Genomic DNA, 18720 nt, shown 5'->3' on the forward strand with positions numbered 1-18720 from the left:
AGATTTGCGAAGTACATACGGATCTGAGAGATTCAGACCCGTTGACTATAACATCTCTCACAAAGCATAACATGTTCAAACCCAGAACTCATCGAGTGTTAATCACATGGTAATGTGAACTAGATTATTGACTCTAGTAAACTCTTTGGGTGTTAGTCACATGGGGATGTGACCTTGAGTGTTAATCACATATCGATGTGAACTAGATTATTGACTCTAGTGCAAGTGGGAGGACTGTTGGAAATATGCCTAGAGGCAATAATAAATTAGTTATTATTATATTTCCTTTGTTCATGATAATTCGTTTTATTATCCATGCTAGATTGTATTGATAGGAAACTCAGACATGTGTGGATACATAGACAACACCATGTCCCTAGTAAGCCTCTAGTTGACTAGCTCGTTGATCAATAGATGGTTACGGTTTCCTGACCATGGACATTGGATGTCGTTGATAACGGGATCACATCATTAGGAGAATGATGTGATGGACAAGACCCAATCCTAAGCCTAGCACAAGATCATGTAGTTCGTATGCTAAAGCTTTTCTAATGTCAAGTATCATTTCCTTAGACAATGAGATTGTGCAACTCCCGGATACCGTAGGAGTGCTTTGGGTATGCCAAACGTCACAACGTAACTGGGTGGCTATAAAGGTACACTACAGGGTATCTCCGAAAGTGTCTGTTGGGTTGGCACGAATCGAGACTGGGATTTGTCACTCCGTGTGACGGAGAGGTATCTCTGGGCCCACTCGGTAGGACATCATCATAATGTGCACAATGTGATCAAGGAGTTGATCATGGGATGATGTGTTACGGAACGAGTAAAGAGACTTGCCGGTAACGAGATTGAACAAGGTATCGGGATACCGACGATCGAATCTCGGGCAAGTATCGTACCGCTAGACAAAGGGAATTGTATACGGGATTGATTAAGTCCTTGACATCGTGGTTCATCCGATGAGATCATCGTGGAACATGTGGGAGCCAACATGGGTATCCAGATCCCGCTGTTGGTTATTGACCGGAGAGTCATCTCGGTCATGTCTGCATGTCTCCCGAACCCATAGGGTCTACACACTTAAGGTTCGGTGACGCTAGGGTTATAGAGATATTAGTATGCGGTAACCCGAAAGTTGTTCGGAGTCCCGGATGAGATCCTGGACGTCACGAGGAGTTCCGGAATGGTCCGGAGGTAAAGAATTATATATAGGAAGTGCTATTTCGGCCATCGGGACAAGTTTCGGGGTCACCGGTATTGTACCGGGACCACCGAAAGGGTCCCGGGGGTCCACCGGGTGGGGCCACCTGCCCCGGGGGGGCACATGGGCTGTAGGGGGTGCGCCTTGGCCTATATGGGCCAAGGGCACCAGCCCCAAGAGGCCCATGCGCCAAGAGAAGAGGGGAAAGGAAGAGTCCTAAAGGGGGAAGGCACCTCCGAGGTGCCTTGGGGAGGATGGACTCCTCCCCCCCTTGGCCGCACCCTTCCTTGGAGGAAGGGGCAAGGCTGCGCCCTCCCCCTCTCCCTTGGCCCTATATATAGTGGGGGGAAGGGAGGGCAACGATACCCAAGCCCTGGCGCCTCCCTCTCCCTCCCATGACACATCTCTCTCCTCCCGCAGTGCTTGGCGAAGCCCTGTTGGAATCCCGCTACTTCCACCACCACGCCGTCGTGCTGCTGGATCTCCATCAACCTCTCCTCCCCCTTGCTGGATCAAGAAGGAGGAGACGTCGCTGCTCCGTACGTGTGTTGAACGCGGAGGTGCCGTCCGTTCGGCGCTAGGATCATCGGTGATTTGGATCACGACGAGTACGACTCCATCAACCCCGTTCTCTTGAACGCTTCCGCGCGCGATCTACAAGGGTATGTAGATCCACTCCTCCCTCGTTGCTAGATGAATCCATAGATAGATCTTGGTGACACGTAGGAAAATTTTGAATTTATGCTACGTTCCCCAACAATCGGCAAGTTCAAGGGGTTGACTACGATGAGACTTCCTCACCGGTAGCGAAGCTGAAGTCCGTCTGAATCATGTTAGAAATTGCCGCATTCTATGATTATGAGATATGGCAAATGGACGTCAAAACGGCATTCCTTAATGGTTTCCTTAAGGAAGAATTGTATATGATGCAGCCGGAAGGTTTTGTCGATCCTAAGAATGCTGACAAGGTGTGCAAGCTCCAACGCTCGATTTATGGGCTGGTGCAAGCATCTCGGAGTTGGAACATTCGCTTTGATGAGATGATCAAAGCGTTTGGGTTTATGCAGACTTGTGGAGAAGCCTGCGTTTACAAGAAAGTGAGTGGGAGCTCTGTAGCATTTATCATATTATATGTAGATGACATACTTTTGATGGGAAATGATATAGAGCTTTTGGACAGCATTAAGGCCTACTTGAATAAGAGTTTTTCAATGAAGGACCTTGGAGAAGCTGCTTATATATTAGGCATCAAGATCTATAGAGATAGATCAAGACGCCTCATAGGTCTTTCACAAAGCACATACCTTGATAAGATATTGAAGAAGTTCAATATGGATCAGTCTAAGAAGGGGTTCTTGCCTGTGTTGCAAGGTGTGAAATTGAGCTCAGCTCAATGTCTGACTACGGCAGAAGATATAGAAGAGATGAGTGTCATCCCCTATGCCTCAGCCATAGGTTCTATTATGTATGCCATGCTGTGTACCAGACCTGATGTAAACCTTGCCGTAAGTTTGGTAGGTAGGTACCAAAGTAATCCCGGCAAGGAACACTGGACAGTGGTCAAGAATATCCTGAAGTACCTGAAAAGGACTAAGGAAATGTTTATCGTTTATGGAGGTGACGAATAGCTCATCGTAAAGGGTTACGTCGACGCTAGCTTCGACACAGATCTGGATGACTCTAAGTCACAAACCGGATACGTGTATATTTTGAATGGTGGGGCAGTAAGTTGGTGCAGTTGCAAGCAGAGCGTCGTGGCGGGATCTACATGTGAAGCGGAGTACATGGCAGCCTCGGAGGCAGCACATGAAGCAATTTGGGTGAAGGAGTTCATCACCGACCTAGGAGTCATACCCAATGCGTCGGGGCCGATCAAACTCTTCTGTGAAAACACTGGAGCTATTGCACTTGCTAAGGAGCCCAGGTTTCACAAGAAGACCAGGCACATCAAGCGTCGCTTCAACTTCATTCATGAAAATGTTCAAGATGGAGACATAGATATTTGTAAAGTACATATGGACCTGAATGTAGCAGATCCGTTGACTAAACCTCTCCCTAGAGCAAAACATGATCAACACCAGAATTCCATGGGTGTTCGATTCATCACAATGTAACTAGATTATTGACTCTAGTGCAAGTGGGAGACTGTTGGAAATATGCCCTAGAGGCAATAATAAAAGGATTATTATTATATTTCCTTGTTCATGATAATTGTCTTTTATTCATGCTATAATTGTGTTATCCGGAAATCGTAATACATGTGTGAATACATAGACACCAACATGTCCCTAGTAAGCCTCTAGTTGACTAGCTCGTTGATCAACAGATAGTCATGGTTTCCTGATTATGGACATTGAATGCCATTGATAACGAGATCACATCATTAGGAGAATGATGTGATGGACAAGACCCAATCCTAAACATAGCACAAGATCGTATAGTTCGTTTGCTAGAGTTTTTCCAATGTCAAGTATCTTTTCCTTAGACCATGAGATCGTGTAACTCCCGGATACCGTAGGAGTGCTTTGGGTGTACCAAACGTCACAACGTAACTGGGTGACTATAAAGGTATACTACGGGTATCTCCGAAAGTGTCTGTTGGGTTGACATGGATCAAGACTGGGATTTGTCACTCCGTATAACGGAGAGGTATCTCTGGGCCCACTCGGTAATGCATCATCATAATGAGCTCAAAGTGACCAAGTGTCTGGTCACGGGATCATGCATTACGGTACGAGTAAAGTGACTTACCGGTAACGAGATTGAACGAGGTATTGGGATACCGACGATCGAATCTCGGGCAAGTAACGTACCGGCTGACAAAGGGAATTGTATACGGGGTTGCGTGAATCCTCGACATCGTGGTTCATCCGATGAGATCATCGAGGAGCATGTGGGAGCCAACATGGGTATCCAGATCCCACTGTTGGTTATTGACCGAAGAGCCGTCTCGGTCATGTCTACATGTCTCCCGAGCCCGTAGGGTCTACACACTTAAGGTTCGGTGACACTAGGGTTGTAGAGATATGTATATGCAGTAACCCAAAAGTTGTTTGGAGTCCCGGATGAGATCCCGGATGTCACGAGGAGTTCCGGAATGGTCCGGAGGTAAAGAATTATATATAGGAAGTGCTATTTCGGCCATCGGGACAAGTTTCGGGGTCACCGGTATTGTACCGGGACCACCGGAAGGGTCCCGGGGTCCACCGGGTGGGGCCACCTATCCCGGAGGCCCCCATGGGATGAAGTGGGAGGGGAACCAGCCCCTAGTGGGCTGGTGCGCCCCCCTTGGGCCTTCCCCCTGCGCCTAGGGTTGGGAACCCTAGGGTGGGGGGCGCCCCACTTGCCTTGGGGGGCACTCCACCCCCCTTGGCCGCCGCCCCCTTGGGAGATTGGATCTCCAGGGCCGGCGCCCCCCTGGGGACCCTATATATAGAGGGGGGGAGGGAGGGCAGCCGCACCCATGCCCCTGGCGCCTCCCTCTCCCCTCCAACACCTCCTCCTCCTCCGTAGAGAACGGCGAAGCCCTGCTGCGGTGACTGCTGCATCCACCACCACGCCGTCGTGCTGCTGGATCTTCATCAACTTCTCCTCCCCCTTGCTGGATCAAGAAGGAGGAGACGTCACGCTGACCATACGTGTGTTGAACACGGAGGTGCCGTCCGTTCGGCGCTAGGATCTCCGGTGATTTGGATCACGTCGAGTACGACTTCCTCATCCCCGTTCTTTGAACGCTTCCGCGCGTGATCTACAAAGGTATGTAGATGCAATCCGATCACTCGTTGCTAGATGAACTCATAGATGGATCTTGGTGAAACCGTAGGAAAATTTTTGTTTTTTGCAACGTTCCCAGTTCACCATTGAAAGCTACTCCATTTCACGTGATGATCGGTTATGGTTTAGTTGATTTGGATCACGTGATCACTTAGAAGATTAGAGGGATATCTTTCTAAGTGGGAGTTCTTAAGTAATATGATTAATTGAACTTTAATTTATCATGAACTTAGTCCTGGTAGTATTAGCATATCTATGTTGTAGATCAATAGCTCGCGTTTAGCTCCCCTGTTTTATTTTTGATATGTTCCTAGAGAAAACTAAGTTGAAAGATGTTAGTAGCAATGATGCGGATTGGATCCGTGATCTAAGGTTTATCCTCATTGCTGCACAGAAGAATTATGTCTTTGATGCACCGCTAGGTGACAAACCTATTGCAGGAGCAGATGCAGATGTTATGAACATTTGGCTAGCTCAATATGATGACTACTTGATAGTTTAGTGCATCATGCTTAAATGGCTTAGAATCGGGACTTCAAAGACGTTTTGAACGTCATGGACCATATGAGATGTTCCAGGAGTTGAAGTTAATATTTCAAGAAAATACCTGAGTTGAGAGATATGAAGTCTCCAACAAGTTCTATAGCTAAAAGATGGAGGAGAATAGCTCAAGCAGTGAGCATGTGCTCAGATTGTCTGGGTACTACAATCACTTGAATCAAGTGGGAGTTAATCTTCTAGATAAAATAGTGATTGACAGAATTCTCTAGTCACCATCACCAAGTTAGTAGAACTTCGTGATGAACTATGATATGCAAGGGATAACGGAAACGATTCCCAAGCTCCTCGTAATGCTGAAATCGACGAAGGTAGAAATCAAGAAAAATATCAAGTGTTGATGGTAGACAAGACCAGTAGTTTCAAGAAAAGGGCAAAGGGAAGAAGGGGAACTTCAAGAAGAACGGCAAGCAAGTTGCTGCTCAAGTGAAGAAGCCCAAGTCTGATCCTAAGCCTGAGACTAAGTGCTTCTACTGCAAAGGGACTGGTCACTAGAAGCGGAACTGCCCCAAGTATTTGACGGATAAGAAGGATGGCAAAGTGAACAAAGGTATATTTGATATACAGATTATTGATGTGTATTTTACTAGTGTTCGTAGCAACCCCTCGGTATTTGATACTGGTTCAGTTGCTAAGAGTAGTAACTCGAAACGGGAGTTGCAGAATGAACATAGACTAGTTAAGGGTGAAGTGACGATGTGTGTTGGAAGTGGTTCCAAGATTGATATGATCATCATCGCACACTCCCTATACTTTTGGGATTAGTGTTGAACCTAAATAAGTGTTATTTGGTGTTTGCGTTGAGAATGAATATGATTTGATCATGTTTATTGCAATACAGTTATTCATTTAAGTAAGAGAATAAATTGTTGTCCTGTTTACATGAATAAAACCTTATATGGTTACACACCCAATGAAAATGGTTCGTTGGATCTCGATCGTAGTGATACACATATTCATAATATTGAAACCAAAAGATGCAAAGTTAATAATGATGGTGCAACTTATTTGTGGCACTGCCGTTTAGGTCATATTGGTGTAAAGCGCATGAAGAAAAACCATGCTGATGGGCTTTTGGAATCACTTGATTATGAACTAGTTGATGCTTGCGAACCATGCCTCATGGGCAAGATGACTAAGACTCCGTTCTTCGGAACAATGGAGTGAGCAACAGATTTGTTGAAAATCATACATACTGATGTATGTGGTCCGATGAATATTGAGGCTCGTGGCAGGTATCATTATTTTCTAATCTTCACAGATGATTTGAGCAGATATGAGTATATCTACTTGACGAAACACAAGTCTGAAACATTTGAAAAGTTCAAAGAATTTCAAAGTGAAGTGGAGAATCATCGTAACAAAAATAAAAGTTTCTACGATATGATCGCAGAAGTAAAATATTTGAGTTACTAGTTTGGCCTTCAGTTAAAAACAAATGTGAAATTGTTTCACTACTCACGCCACCTGGAACAGCACAGTGTAATGGTGTGTCCGAACGTCATAACCATACTTTATTAGATATGGTGTGATCTATGATGTCTCTTACCGATCTACCACTATCGTTTTGGGGTTATGCATTAGAGACAGCTGCATTCACGTGAACTAGGGCACCATCTAAATCCGTTGAGACAACACCATATGAACTATGGTTTGGCAAGAAACCTAAGCTGTCGTTTCTTAAAGTTTGAGGTTGCAATGCTTATATGAAAAAGTTTCAACCTGATAAGCTCTAACCCAAATCGGAGAAGTGCGTCTTCATAGGATACCCAAAAGAAAATGTTGGGTACACCTTCTATCACAGATCCGAAGGCAATATATTCGTTGCTTTGAATGGATCCTTTCTAGAGAAGGAGTTTCTCTCGAAAGAAGTGAGTGGGAGGAAAGTAGAACTTGATGAGATAACTGTACCTGCTCCCTTATTGGAAAGTAGTTCATCAGAGAAATATGTTACTGTGACTACTACACCGATTAGTGAGGAAGCTAATGATGATGATCATGTAACTTCAGATCAAGTTACTACTGAACCTCGTAGGTAAACCAGAGTGAGATCCGCACCAGAGTGGTACGGTAATCCTGTTCTGGAGGTCATGTTACTTGACCATGACGAGCCTACGAATTATGAGGAAGCGATGATGAGCCCAGATTCCACGAAATGGCTTGAGGCCATGAAATCTGAGATGAGATCCATGTATGAGAACAAAGTATGGACTTTGATTGACTTTCCCAATGATCGGTGAGCCATTGAGATTAAATGGATCTTCAAGAGAAAGATGGACGCTGATAGTAGTGTTACTATCTACAAAGCTAGAATTTTCGCAAAAAGGTTTTCGACAAGTTCAAGGTGTTGACTATGATGAGAGTTTCTCACTCGTATCTATGCTTAAGTCTGTCCGAATCATGTTAGCAATTGCCGCATTTTATGAAATCTAGCAAATGGATAAACAAAACTGCATTCCTTAATGAATTTATTAAAGAAGAGTTGTATATGATGCAACCAGAAGGTTTTGTCAATCCTAAAGGTACTAACAAAATATGCAAGCTCCAGCGATCCATCTATGGACTGGTGCAAGCATCTCGGAGTTGGAATATACGCTTTGATAAGTTGATCAAAGCATATAGTTTTATACAGACTTGTGGTGAAGCCTGTATTTACAAGAAAGTGAGTGGGAGCACTACAGCATTTCTGATAAGTATATGTGAATGACATATTGTTGATCAGAGATAATGTAGAATTATTCTACAAAGCATAAAGGAATGTTTGAAAGGAGTTTTTCAAAGAAAGACCTCGGTGAAGCTGCTTACATATTGAGCATCATGATCTATAGAGATAGATCAATACGCTTGATAAGTTTTTTCAATGAGTACATACCTTGATAAGATTTTGAAGTAGTTCAAAATGGAATAGTTAAAGAAGGAGTTCTTGCCTGTGTTAAGGTGTGAAGTTGAGTAAGACTCAAAACCCGACCACGGTAGAAGATAGAGAGAGAGAGAATGAAAGTCATTCCCTATGCCTCAGCCATAGGTTCTATAAAGTATGCCATGCTGTGTACCAGACCTATTGTATACCCTGCCCTGAGTTTGGCAAAGGAGTACAATAGTGATCTAGGAGTAGACCACTGGACATTGGTCAAAATTATCCTTAGTGGAATAAGGATATGTTTCTCGATTATGGAAGTGACAAAAGGTTCGTCGTAAAGGGTTACGTCGATGCAAATTTTGACACTGATCCAGATGACTCTAAATCTCAATCTGGATACATATTGAAAGTGGAAGCAATTAGTTAGAGTAGCTCTGTGCAGAGCATTGTTGACATAGAAATTTGCAAAATACTTACGGATCTGAATGTGGCAGACCCGTTGACTAAAATTCTCTCACAAGCAAAACATGATCACACCTCATTACTCTTTGGGTGTTAATCACATAGCGATGTGAACTAGATTATTGACTCTAGTAAACCCTTTGTGTTGGTCACATGTCGATGTGAACTATGGGTGTTAATCACATGATGATGTGAACTATTGATGTTAAATCACATGGCGATGTGAACTAGATTATTGACTCTAGTGCAAGTGGGAGACTGAAGGAAATATGCCCTAGAGGTAATAATAAAGTTATTATATATTTCCTGATATCATGATAAATGTTTATTATTCATGCTAGAATTGTATTAACCGGAAACATAATACATGTGTGAATACATAGACAAACAGAGTGTCACTAGTATGCCTCTACCTGACTAGCTCGTTGATTAAAGATGGTTATGTTTCCTAACCATAGACATGAGTTGTCATTTGATTAACGGGATCACATCATTAGGAGAATGATGTGATTGACTTGACCCATTCCGTTAGCATAGCACTTGATCGTTTAGTTTGTTGCTATTGCTTTCTTCATGACGTATACATGTTCCTATGACTATGAGATTATGCAACTCCCGTTTACCAGAGGAACACTTTGTGTGCTACCAAACGTCACAACGTAACTGGATGATTATAAAGATGCTCTACAGGTGTCTCCGAAGGTACTTGTTGGGTTGGTGTATTTCGAGATTAGGATTTGTCACTCCGATTGTCGGAGAGGTATCTCTGGGCCCTCTCGGTAATGCACATCACCTAAAGCCTTGCAAGCATTGCAACTAATGAGTTAGTTGCAGGATGATGTATTACGGAACGAGTAAAGAGACTTGCCGGTAACGAGATTGAACTAGGTATTGAGATACCGACGATCGAATCTCGGGCAAGTAACATACCGATGACAAAGGGAACAACGTATGTTGTTATGCGATCTGACCGATAAAGATCTTCGTAGAATATGTAGGAACCAATATGAGCATCCAGGTTTCGCTATTGGTTATTGACCGGAGACGTGTCTCGGTCATGTCTACATTGTTCTCGAACCCGTAGGGTCCGCACGCTTAACGTTACGATGACAGTTTCATTATGAGTTTATATATTTTGATGTACCGAAGGTTGTTCGGAGTCCCGGATGTGATCACAGACTTGACGAGGAGTCTTGAAATGGTCGAGACATAAAGATCGATATATTGGACGACTATGTTTGGACACCGGAAAGGTTCCGGGTAAGATTGGGACAATACCGGATCACCAGGAGGTTATCGGAACCCCCCGGGAGGTATATGGGCCTTATTGGGCCTTAGTGGAAAGGAGGGGAAAGGAGCAAGGGAGGGGGCGCGCCCCCCCAAGCCCAATCCGAATTGGGAAGGGGGCCGCCCCCCTTCCTTCCTCCCTCCTTCCTCTTCCTTCCCTCTCCTACTCCTAATAGGAAAAAGGGGAGTCCTACTCCCGGTGGGAGTTGGACTCCCCCCCTTGGGCGCGCCACCCTCCTTGGCCGGCCCCCTCCTCCACTCCTTTATATACGGGGGCAGGGGGGCACCCCAGAGACACAACAATTGATCATTGATCTCTTAGCCGTGTGCGGTGCCCCCCTCCACCATAATCCTCGATAATATTGTAGCGGTGCTTAGGCGAATCCCTGCGACGGTAGAACATCAAGATCGTCACCACGCCATCGTGCTGACGGAACTCATCCCCGACACTTTGCTGGATCGGAGTCCGGGGATCGTCTTCGAGCTGAACGTGTGCAAAAACTCGGAGGTGCCATAGTTTCGGTGCTTGATCGGTCGGGCCGTGAAGACGTACGACTACATCAACCGCGTTGTTATAACGCTTCCGCTTCCGGTCTACGAGGGTACGTAGACAACACTCTCCCCTCTCGTTGCTGTGCATCACCATGATCTTGCGTGTCCGTAGGAAATTTTTTGAAATTACTACGTTCCCCAACAGAGCCCACCAAGCTCCATCTCCTCAGCAGCAAACTTGAACGGGCACACCTCGAGGATCCTCGGCGGCGCCGCCATGGGAGAACGAGCGCGGGAGCGGCAGCGACGGCTGAGGGGTAGGATGAGGCAACCATGGCGGCCCGGTGGCTGGGGTGAGGTGCCAAAGCTGCCGGGGCAGCGGGGAGGCGCGGGATCTAGCATGAATCGGCCATCGACGACGGCGAAAAGGGATCATCAATTGGGAACTTTCTTGGTGGCGGTTGGGTTGTCGTGCAGCTGGTCGTTTTGTATCTGGCTTTACATCACCGGCGGTTGGTAATGTAAATTTGCATCGTGAAGTGTTGTATTTTACATCACTTAGAGCAGGTGATGTAAAAATTTATACAGAGATACGTGATTCAGGACTATGGTTCAGCCGAACCTATGGTCTATGCCGTACGATTTAACATCCTACTACATGTAGATCTGTGACATGCATGCCAACGGCATTTTTTAGTCAACCATGCATAGATCCACATGAGTAGACATGCATGCCAACTGCATTTTTTAATCAACCATGCATGAATCCTCATGAATAGTGTCTAGAAATCAATGGTGTCGAGCATAGGTTCGACTGAACCATGGTTCCGTAAAACATTTTCGAATTTATACATCTATATCAATCGTTCAAACAACGTTTTTAAGTTCTGATGATGTAAAATATAGTTATTTATGCATTTAGATCATCTATTAGAGATGCTCTGAACTTTTGGAGCAGATGTACATTGTTGATCGTCGCCGCTAGGGATTTGATCACACGTAGGACCTGGTCTTCAGTTTGGGACAAGGTGATATTTCCTTTGAGGCTCGTACTATACCAGATGTCATGCCCTCCCGCTGGTCTCCTGTTTGCCTACGTATGACCCGGTCGTACCACATTTTCTTTCCTGCGATAGATCATTGGTGATCTCTAATTGATTCGTACGTGCCCGCACTAACTACGCAACAAACAAGAAACCCTAGCACGCACGCACGCACAAACTCTTTCGCTTCTCTCCACCCAGATTGTTGACGCAGACGGCGGCCGCCGGCGACGAACCGGAAGCGAGGCGCGCGCGTACAGGGAAGACGATCATGCGGCGGCGCTGGTCGTCCGCGTTCCCAGACGACCTCCTCGCCGTCGTGTACGGCATGGTCGCCTCCCCGCGGGGCCGCGCGCGCTTCGCCGCCGTCTGCCGGTCGTGGCGGGCCGCGTCGCGTGCGCCGCCGCCCGCCGCCGCGCTGCCGTGGCTGCTCCTCGAGCCCTACGACTGCAGCAGGACGAAGCGCGTGCACATCCCCGAGGACGGCGCCATGGTGCGGCTCCGGCTCCCCAAGAGGTGCCGTAGGCAGCTAGTCGGCTGCCATGACGGCGGCTGGGTCATATCAACCGCGCCGCTCAAAATCGTCAACCTCTTCTCCGGCGCAAAGGTGGAGCTCCCCAAGGAGTGGTGGGTGGTCTTCTCTGAGAGCAAAATTGTGTTCTCCAAGCCGCCCATGTCGGATGACTGCATCCTCGCCGCCATGACCGAGGACCATGGCATCGTGCTCTGCAGGGTTAACTGTCCCAACAGCGTCTGGACGGGGCAACGATATGAATCCCGCATGACAATGGAGGACATCACGTCTTGCAATGGGGAGCTGTATGGCGTCACAAAGTACGAAGGGGAAGCCATCAAGTTCGAGATAGGCGTGAATGAGGATGGCGCGCCCGTGGTCACTGCCGAGACCCGGCTCAGCTGCTCCGTGTGGACGGATATCATCGGGTGGAAGACCAGTTACGTATTTGTTTTACGCGGCAAGCTTGCAATGGCGATGAGAACCTTGTGGTCACTAGACCATGAACCTTTCTTCAAGGTGTTTGAGCTCATCGACATCCATGGCGATGGACTAGCAGTGTCTTACAAACACAAGTGGATAGAGGTCACAAGCTTGGACGACCATGCCTTGTTCTTGGGGCGAACCTTCTCTATGGCGGTGCCCGTGCCGGCTCACAAAGGTGGCCATGTGGAGAGAAACCACATCTACTACTCATGTTGCTTGACTCAAAATGATATTGTCGCCGGTGATGCGTTAAGAACCTTCTCGAAAGACTTCAGCGACCAGACATATTACAGGGGAGACGACGAGAAGAAGGACAAAGCCAGCGATGGCGTGAAGAGGATCAAATCGACAGGATACTTCGTGAAGAGCAGTCCTTACGGTAGCACGTGGAATCTCCCTCCGATATGTAGCTAGTCTAAACTCTAGAGAGTCTCCGCCGGCGCTGGGAGGCGAAGAGGATGAGATGAGAGGAGAAGAGTGTGAGAGGAGAGGAGAAGAGGTGATGAAAGGAGAGTAGAGGATATACCATTTTAATTTGTATATAGACATGTCAATTAATGTGTAGTAGAGTTTAGCAGTATTGATAAAATAAAATAAAGGGTACAGAGAAAAGAATGAAAGGAAATTCTAAAATGAGAAGAAGTTGGTCGTACACAAATGTTATCTTTTGTTAAAATGTGGATATGCCTGGAAATATTTGCTAGTTATAGTTAATTGTTACTGTCCCCTAGACGGCGGCTAGGGTTTCATCTCCTCTCGGCGATTCCTGATCGCTGCTGAGTGCTATTTGGGTATCAGTGTTCAGAGAGAGTTCCCGTGTAGGATCGTGGTGATGGCGGCCCCCTCAGACGCTTGTTCGGCAACACGCGGTGGTTCTTGGGGAGGCAAGACGGGAGACCTAGATGACTTTTTTGGGCAACTCGATCTAGAGGACGAGGAGTTCGATGATCTGGTGGTCGAAGAGGAAGTGCCGGAGATCAACGATCGTGTACGATGGATGACTCTTGCTCGTGTGCACACCAGCAAGACCTTTAGCCAATCGGCTTTCTTCAAAGATATGAGGGCGGCATGGAATCCGGCGCAGCCGGTCAGATTCCGCCCGGTGGGTGCCAATCTCTTCGTGGTGCAAGCTTCGTGCCTGGGTGACTGGGAGCGGATCATGTTTCAGGGACCATGGTTATTCAGATTGTGGGCAGTACTGTTGCACCCGTATGATGGTTTCAGTAGAGCAGAGGATGCTCATATTGTACACATGCCTATTTGGCTCCAGATACACAAGCTACCAGATGGGTATTGTAGCCAAGACATAGTGGAGAAGCTGATTCGTAAAGCTGGGGAAATCTTGGAGTTTAGGCTCTCGGGGAACTCCAGAGGTGACTATGTAAGAATCAGAGTTAAGCATGATGTCAGAGTACCACTTACTAAGCATGTTAGCATCATCAAAGGGAAAGAGAGACAGATTTTTGCAGTAAGATATGAGAAGCTTGCGTGTTTTTGCAAGCATTGTGGCAAGATTGGACATGAATTCAAAGAGTGTGGTTCTGGTGTGTATACAGAGAAGGAATTAAAATTTGGGGACTGGCTATATGCAGATCCACCAAATATGAATAGAGCAGATAATAGAGGAGGAGGCAGTGGTGCAACTACTATTCCTAATGCTGTTGGTGGTGAGGTTCTCAGGGATACCGTGAGCAGTCCTATTAAGAATCGTGCTGATTGTTCTGGGTTTGCTGCTAATATAACTGTAGATCCGGCAAGTGAGAACATGGATGAGGACAAGGGTGAAAGGAAACGTCTAATGCTTGAGGACAATCAGGAAACTGGCAAGAGGAATTGAAGGAACACTTGTTGGCTATAACTTCTGGGAACGTTGAGGATAACCAGACTTCTTCCCCTACATCTAGCTCTAGTAAGAGAGTGCGGACAGGGTTGAACTCTGGTGTATTTTTAAGCACTTCGGCGGGTTCCCGAGAGGAGCCACGCCGGGAACAATGAATACCCTATTATGGAACTGCCGGGGAGGGGGGAATCGCCGGACAGTTCGTGAGGTGTTGGCCCTCGCCAAAACCAACTCCCCAAAGCTTGTCTTTCTTAGTGAGACAAGGCAAGCTGCTGAGAAGATGGAAAAATTGAGATGGAGGCTGGGTTTGAAAGGTTTTTGTGGAGTGAGTAGTTCTGGTTTGAGTGGTGGACTTGCATTATATTGGGATGAGGCTTTATTGGTAACAATATTGGAGTCTTGTCAACGTTTTATTGATGTAAGAGTGGATGATAGAGGAAGTGATAAGAAGTGGCGTATGACCTTTGTCTATGGCGAGCCAAGGGTAGAAAACCGTCACCTCATGTGGGATCATCTTACTCGTTTGAAAGCAATCTCGCAGGACCTGTGGCTCGTTTGTGGAGACTTTAACGAAGCCTTATGGCAGCATGAGCACATGTCCAAAAATCTCAGATCAGAGTCTCAAATGGCGGCGTTTCGGGACTGTCTTCAACTTTGTGAGTTGGAGGACTTGGGTTTTTCAGGAATGCCCTTCACATATGATAATGGGCACCTTGGTAACAGTAATGTGCGTGTACGTTTGGATCGGGTCTGTGCGGATGAAAACTGGCGGGATCTGTTTCCGTCAGCGAAAGTGTTACACCTGGTGTCTTCTTGCTCAGACCATTGCCCAATAATCATTGAGATGGTTCCGATGATTGTGGATCACAAGTGGAGAGGGACTGCTAGATACGAAATTATGTGGGAAAGGGATCCTACCCTGCCGGAAATTATTGCAAACGAATGGGAAAGGAACAAACCTCTTGGTAACTTGGGATCGGTGGCCACGTCGCAGAAGGAATTGTTGAGGAAGTTAAGGGAATGGAGCAGAACGAATTTTGCGCATGTTTTGCGAGATATTGAAAGACTGCGGTCTGAACTATCGGACCTACAGGGAAGTATTTCTGCCCGGTCTTTGATAAAACAGAAGATGAAGGAACTAGATGAGCTACTCTATAGGGAGGAAATGCTATGGTTGCAACGTTCACGAATAACTTGGTTGAAGGAAGGGGAGAGGAACACGGAGTACTTGCATCGAAGGGTCGTTTGGAGGGCTAGACGAAATCATATTCAGCGGCTGCGCAGAACGGATGGCACATGGTGCAATGCTCCCTCCGAGATGGAATTGATGACACGTTCCTATTTTCAGGAAGTGTTTACGAAGGACCCTACTCTAACTCATGATGTAGTGCTTGATTGTATACAAGAGAAGGTAACAGCAGAGATGAATGATATGTTGTGTGCTCCATTTTCCGAGAAGGAAATTTCAGATGCACTGTTCCAGATCGGTCCTTTAAAGGCTCCTGGTACGGATGGTTTTCCCGCTCGATTTTATCAACGTAACTGGGCAGTTGTGAAAGGTGAAATAATTGCAGCAGTGATGGATTTCTTCATAACGGGGGTGATGCCAGAAGGAGTAAATGACACGGCAATTGTTTTAATCCCCAAAGTTCAATTCCCAAAAGAACTCAAGGATTTCCAACCGATTAGCTTGTGTAATGTTATTTATAAGATAGTCTCCAAGTGCTTGGTTAACCGTTTGCGCCCTATTCTTTCTGCTTTAATTTCGGAGAACCAAAGTGCTTTTATTCCTGGGAGGCTAATCACGGACAACTCCATCATTGCATTCGAGTGTATGGATTATATTCAGTCAGTTGGAGATAATTCACCGGCATGTTGTGCATATAAATTGGACCTGTCCAAAGCATATGACAGGGTGGACTGGATTTTCCTTGAGAAGGCCCTAGGCAAGTGAGGTTTTTCTCAGAGATGGATTTCTTGGATCATGGCTTGTGTGTCTTCAGTGAAGTATTCTGTTAAATTAAATGGAAAACTTTTAGAGGCTTTTAACCCTTCCCGTGGCCTCAGACAAGGTGATCCTTTGTCCCCATTTCTATTTCTCTTTGTTGCTAATGCGTTATCTCGGTTGGTGAACAAAGCTGTTTCGGAGGAGGGTTTAGAAGGAGTTAAAATCTGTCGGCGTGCACCAACGATTTCACACTTGTTATTTGCGGACGATTCATTACTGTTCTTTCAAGCCACAGAACAGCAAGCTACTATGGTGAAAGGTTTGTTGAGCACTTATGCAAGGGCGACGGGTCAACTTATAAACCCATCAAAGTGTTCCATCCTTTTCTCTAGTAATTGTAATGAAGTGGTATCCTCTGAAGTGAAGAAGATCTTGGATGTTACAAGTGAAGTCTTTGAACCTAAATACCTTGGGTTACCAGTACCAGAAGGAAGAATGCACAAAGGAAGGTTTGAGACTACACAGGAAAGAATTCGTAAGAGGCTAGTTGACTGGAGTGAGCAGTTTATGTCTATAGGTAACAAGGAGATTTTGATCAAAGCAGTAGCTCAAGCGATACCCACTTATATTATCAGTGTTTTCCGATTACCTATGTCGGTTTGTGATGAACTCACCAAGATGATAAGGCAGTACTGGTGGGGAGTTGACAAGGGTAAAAGGAAATTGGCATGGTTGAGTTGGGATAAGTTGAGACTCCCCAAGTGCAAGGGGGGTATGGGGTTCAGAGACATGCGCGCTTTCAACCAAGATTAATTGAAACCCCTGACAGCTTATGCGCTCGTCTACTGAAATCAAAGTATTTTCCAAATGGCAGTCTACTGGATACTGTTTTCAGTGGACATTCTTCGGCTGTTTGGAAGGGCATATTGTATGGACTTGATCTTGTGAAGAGAGGTTATATCTGGAGGATAGGGGATGGAGCCTCAGTCAGAACGTGGAGGGATCCATGGATTCCCCGACGTGGTGATTTTAGACCGATTACTCCTAAGCGGAATTGTCGTTTTAACAGAGTTTCAGATTTTCTGGACAACAGTGGTGCTTGGATAATGGAATGTCTTGAGGAACATTTTTGGCCGATGGATATTGTGGAGATTGTTAAAATACGCACTTCCCCTCGCAACAGCAGTGATTTCATTGGATGGTTTCCTGACTCCTGAGGCACGTGGTATGTTTACGGTGAAGTCGGCGTATAAATTAGCAACTGAAGCTCATGACGAGGCTTTCGCTGGTGGGGCGTCTAGTGCCAGCCCAAATGGCAGCCGAACCATATGGAGCTCTATATGGAAGACTAATGTCCCACTTAAGATGAGGATCATGGCGTGGCGTACAGCAACAGGGTCTCTGGCCACTAACCTGGCCAAGAGTACAATATCCCAGGTGTTAGTACGTGTCCACTGTGTGGAGTTGAGCAAGAGAGCAGTTTTCATGCGCTTATTGCATGCAGGCATGCTCGGTGTGTATGGGAAGGTGTACGTAAGGTTTGGCCTTTACCTGATGATTCTATGCTAGTGGACATAGGAAAGGATTGGGTGCTTCAGCTTTTGGTAAAATGTTCAGAACATGTAAGAGACCTTGTAATTATGACTATATGGCGGATTTGGCAGCTACGCAATGACAGAACGCATGGGAAGGGTGAGTGCTCAGTGCAGGCAACAGTTGATTATCTGGACAGCTATTATAGATCTTTGAATCTTGTTAAGAAGTATAGCATGGAGGAGATTATAAAGGGGAAGATGGTGTCTGATGTGTGCAACCAGACTTGTAAGAACAATACCTGCCATACTCCCGTCAAGCATTGGCCTCCGCCATCGACAGGATGGGTAGCGCTTTCTGTGGACGGATCCTTCTCGGTTCACTGACGGGTGCGCGTCCGCTGGGATGGTACTTCGGAGTGAGAATGGTAAGTTGATCTTCGCTGCCTACAGATACATCTTCAACTATAATGATGCCTTAGAAGCAGAGATCCATGCGTTGATGCAAGGTATGGCATTGGCTATTCAGCACTCGGACAAGTCTGTCATTGCCCAATCAGATTCTATAAATGCCCTGGCCACTCTTGGAGGAAACACTTTGGTTAGATCGGCCTTCGGTCACTTAGATGCTGAGATTAAAGCTTTTATGGTTGATCGAGAGTTTGTTCCACTTAAGATTACTAGAGATCAAAATAGGGTAGCACATCAACTAGCTTTTTT

This window comes from Triticum urartu, chromosome 4, assembly GCF_003073215.2.
Source record: "Triticum urartu cultivar G1812 chromosome 4, Tu2.1, whole genome shotgun sequence".
NCBI classification, from domain to species: domain Eukaryota; kingdom Viridiplantae; phylum Streptophyta; class Magnoliopsida; order Poales; family Poaceae; genus Triticum; species Triticum urartu.